This window comes from Arachis hypogaea, chromosome 13, assembly GCF_003086295.3.
Source record: "Arachis hypogaea cultivar Tifrunner chromosome 13, arahy.Tifrunner.gnm2.J5K5, whole genome shotgun sequence".
Lineage (NCBI taxonomy): Eukaryota > Viridiplantae > Streptophyta > Magnoliopsida > Fabales > Fabaceae > Arachis > Arachis hypogaea.
This window is the reverse complement of record NC_092048.1, coordinates 111,284,089-111,288,843: the sequence shown is the minus strand read 5'-3', so window position 1 is coordinate 111,288,843 and position 4,755 is coordinate 111,284,089. Positions and strand designations below refer to the sequence as shown.

General features: G+C 42.5%; 1 non-coding gene across 1 annotated transcript; it reads left to right on the top strand.

Annotated features, from left to right (window-relative positions):
• Positions 1–2,989: 2,989 nt before the first annotated feature.
• Positions 2,990–3,093, top strand: LOC112738474 (small nucleolar RNA R71). The gene has a single exon (XR_003169434.1). It is a non-coding gene; the product is annotated as a small nucleolar RNA R71 (small nucleolar RNA).
• Positions 3,094–4,755: the final 1,662 nt, after the last annotated feature.

Below are 4,755 nucleotides of genomic sequence, written 5' to 3'. Positions count from 1 at the left end.
GATCCATGCATTGGCATAGAACTCTTGAACCATTAGGATGCCGACTTGTTGGATGGGGTTTGTTAGAACTTCCCAGCCTCTTCTTTGGATTTCATGTCGGATCTCCGGATACTCATTCTTCTTGAGCTTGAAAGGGACCTCGGGGATCACCTTCTTCTTGGCCACAATATCATAGAAGTGGTCTTGATGAGCTTTGGAGATGAATCTTTCCATCTCCCATGACTCGGAGGTGGAAGCTTTTGTCTTCCCTTTCCCTTTTCTAGAGGATTCTCCGGTCTTGGGTGCCATCAATGGTAATGGAAAAACAAAAAGCTTATGCTTTTACCACACCAAACTTAGAATATTGCTCGCCCTCGAGCAAGAGAAGAAAGAATAGATGAAGAAGAAGAAGAAAATATGGAGGAGAGGGGGGAGTGGTGTATTCGGCCAAGAAGAGAAGAGAGGGTTGTATTGTGTGAAAATAAGGAAGAATGGAGGGCTATATATAGGGAAGGGAGGGGGGTAAGGTTCGGCCATATAGGGTGGGTTTGGGTGGGAAATTGATTTTGAATTTTGAAGGTAGGTGGAGTTTATGAGGTAGGTTTATGGGGAAGAGTGGATGGATGTGAAATTGTGAGTGGTGAAGTGGTGATAGGGAAGAGAGATTGAGGTGATTGGTGAAGAGTTTTGGGGAAGAGTGTTTATGGGATTGTGTGAAAAAGGGGTGAGAAGAAGTGAATGGAGGTAGGTGGGGATCCTGTGGGGTCCACAGATCCTGAGGTGATCCTGTGGGGTCCACAGATCCTGAGGTGTTCAAGGATTTACAACCTTGCACCAAATTAGGCATGCAAAATGCCCTTGCACACAACTCTGGGCGTTCAGTCCCAGATTGGTGCTTGTTCTGGGCGTTGAACGCCCATTTGTTGCCCATTTCTGGCGTTGAACGCCAGAACCATGCTTGTTCTGGGCATTCAGCGCCAGCTCTTCTCCAGGGTGCAATTCTGGCATTCAAACGCCCAGATGCTGCCCATTTTGGGCGTTCAGCGCCAGAACCATGCTCTGTTCTGGCGTTGAACGCCAGCCAGATGCTTCTTACTGGCGTTTAAATGCCAGTAAGGTCTTCCTCCAGGGTGTGATTTTTCTTCTGCTGTTTTTGATTCCGTTTTCAATTTTTATATTTATTTTGTGACTCCACATGATCATGTACCTACAAAGACATATAACTAATAAAAATATAATTAAATAAAAATTGGGTTGCCTCCCAACAAGCACTTCTTTAATGTCAACAGCTTGACAGTGGGCTCTCATGGAGCCTCACAGATGTTCAGAGCATTGTTGAGACTCTCCAACACCAAACTTAGAGTTTGGATATGGGAGTTCAACACCAAACTTAGAGTTTGGTTGTGGCCTCCCAACACCAAACTTAGAGTTTGACTGTGGGGGCTCTGGTTGACTCTGTTTTGAGAGAAGCTTTTTATGCTTCCTCTCCATGTTTACAAAAGGGTAACCTTGAGTTGTAAACACAAGGGAGTCCTCATTCAATTGAAGGACTAATTCACCTCTGTCAACATCAATCACAGCTCTTGCTGTGGCTAGGAAAGGTCTTCCAAGGATGATGGATTCATCCTCATCCTTCCCAGTATCAAGGATTATGAAATCAGCAGGGATGTAAAGGCCTTCAACCTTTACTAACACGTCCTCTACTTGTCCATAAGCCTGTTTTCTTGAATTATCTGCCATCTCTAATGAGATTTTAGCAGCTTGCACCCCATAGATTCCCAGTTTCTCTATTACAAAGAGGGGCATGAGTTTTATCCCTGAACCAAGGTCACACAGAGCCTTTTCAAAGATCATGTTGCCTATGGTTCAAGGTATTACAAACTTTCCAGGATCCTGTTTCTTCTGAGGCAATCTCAGTTGATCCAGATCACTTAGTTCATTGGTGAACAAGGGAGGTTCATCTTCCCAAGTCTCAATACCAAATAATTTGGCATTCAGCTTCATGATTGCACCAAGAAACTTGGCAGTTTGCTCTTCAGTAACATCCTCATTTTCTTCAGAAGAGGAATATTCATCAGAGCTCATGAATGGCATAAGGAGGTTCAATGGAATCTCTATGGTCTCTAGATGAGTCTCAGATTCCTTTGGTTCCTCAGAGGGAAACTCCTTATTGATCACTGGACGTCCCAGGAGGTCTTCCTCACTGGGATTAACGTCCTCAACCTCCCTTACAGGTTCGGCCATGGTGGTTATGTCAATGGCCTTGCATTCTCCTTTTGGATTTTCTTCTGTATTGCTTGGGAGAGTACTAGGAGGGATTTCAGTGATCCTTTTACTCAGCTGGCCCACTTGTTCTTCCAAATTTCTAATGGAGGATCTTGTTTCATTCATGAAACTCACAGTGGCCTTAGATAGATCAGAGATTAAATTTGCTAAGCTAGATGGATTCTGCTCAGAATTCTCTATCTGTTGCTGAGTGGATGATGGAAAAGCTTTACTATTGTTAAACCTATTTCTTCCACCATTATTAAATCCTTGTTGAGGCTTTTGTTGATCCTTCCATGAGAGATTTGGGTGATTTCTCCATGATGGATTATATGTGTTTCCATAAGGTTCACCCATATAATTTACCTCTGCTATTGCAGGGTTTTCAAGATCATAAGCTTCTTCTTCAGAAGATGCCTCTTGAGTACTGTTGGATGCAGCTTGCATTCCATTCAGACTCTGAGAAATCATATTGACTTACTGAGTCAATATTTTATTCTGAGCCAATATAGCATTCAGAGTATCAATTTCAAGAACTCCCTTCTTCATAGGCGTCCCATTATTCACAGGATTCCTTTCAGAAGTGTACATGAACTGGTTATTAGTAACCAAGTCAATGAGTTCTTAAGCTTCTGCAGGCATTTTCTTTAGGTGAATGGATCCACCTGCAGAAGTATCCAATGACATCTTAGCTAATTCAGACAGACCATCATAGAATATATCCAGGATGGTCCATTCTGAAAGCATGTTAGAATGACACTTTTTGGTCAGTCCTTTGTATCTCTCCCAAGCTTCATAGAGGGATTCACCTTCTTTCTGTCTGAAGGTCTGAACATCCACTCTAAGTTTACTCAGCTTTTAAGGAGGAAAGAACTTGGCTAAGAAAGCCTTGACCAGCTTATCCCAAGAGTTCAGGCTATCCTTAGGTTGAGAGTCCAACCATACTCTAGCTCTGTCTCTTACAGCAAAAGGGAAAAGCATGAGCCTGTAGACTTCAGGATCTACTCCATTAGTCTTAACAGTATCACATATCTGCAAGAATTCAGTTAAGAACTGAAAAGGATCTTCAGATGAAAATCCATGAAACTTGCAGTTCTGCTGCATCAGAGAAACTAATTGAGGTTTCAGCTCAAAATTGTTTGCTCCAATGGTAGGAATGGAGATGCTTCTTCCATGTAAATTGGAATTAGGTGCAGTAAAGTCACCAAGTATCCTCCTTGCATTATTATTATTTTTGGCTACCATCTCCTCTTCCTGTTCGAAAATTTCTGAAAGGTGCTTTGATGAGCGGATAATTTATACGCTTTTTGACATTGTTTTTAGTCTGTTTTTAGTAGGATCTAATTACTTTTAGGGATGTTTTTAATAGATTTTGTGTTAAATTCACATTTCTGGACTTTACTATGAGTTTGTGTGTTTTTCTGTGATTTCAGGTATTTTCTGGCTGAAATTGAGGGACTTGAGCAGAAATCAGATTCAGAGGTTGAAAAAGGACTGCTGATGCTGTTGGATTCTGACCTCCCTGCACTCAAAGTGGATTTTCTGGAGCTACAGAACTCGAAATGGCGCGCTTCCAATTGCGTTGGAAAGTAGACATCCAGGGCTTTCTAGCAATATATAATAGTCCATACTTTGGCCAAGAATTGACGACGTAAACTGGCGTTCAACGCCAGCTTTCTATCCAAATCTGGCGTCCAGCGCCAGAAAAGGATCCAAAACCAGAGTTGAACGCCCAAACTGGCACAAAAACTGGCGTTCAACTCCACAATTGGCCTCTGCACGTGCAACACTTAAGCTCAGCCCAAACACACACCAAGTGGGCCCCGGAAGTGGATTTATACATCAAATACTTACTCATGTAAACCCTAGTAGCTAGTTTATTATAAATAGGACCTCTTACTATTGTATTAGGCATCTTTGGATTACCTTATGATCCTTTGATCACGTTTTAGGGGGCTGGCCATCTCGGCCATGCCTGGACCTTCACTTATGTATTTTTAACGGTAGAGTTTCTACACTCCATAGATTAAGGTGTGGAGCTCTGCTGTTCCTTAAAGATTAATGCAAGTACTACTGTTTTCTATTCAATTCATCTTATTTCGCTTCTAAGATATCCATTCGCACCCAAGAACGTGATGAAGGTGATGATTATGTGTGACGCTCATCACCATCTCCCCTATGAACACGTGCCTGACAAACACTTCCGTTCTACATGAAATAAGCTAGAATGAATATCTCTTAGATCTCTTAACCGGAATCTTCGTGGCGTAAGCTAGAATGATGGCGGCATTCAAGAGAATCCGGAAAGTCTAAACCTTGTCTGTGGTATTCCGAGTAGGATTCAATGATTGAATGACTGTGACGAGCTTCAAACTCGCGAATGCTGGGCGTTAGTGACAGACGCAAAAGGAGGGTGAATCCTATTCCAGCATGATCGGGAACCGACAGATGAATAGCCGTGCTGTGACAGGGTGCGTGAGCATATTATTCACTGAGAGGAGGGGATGTAGC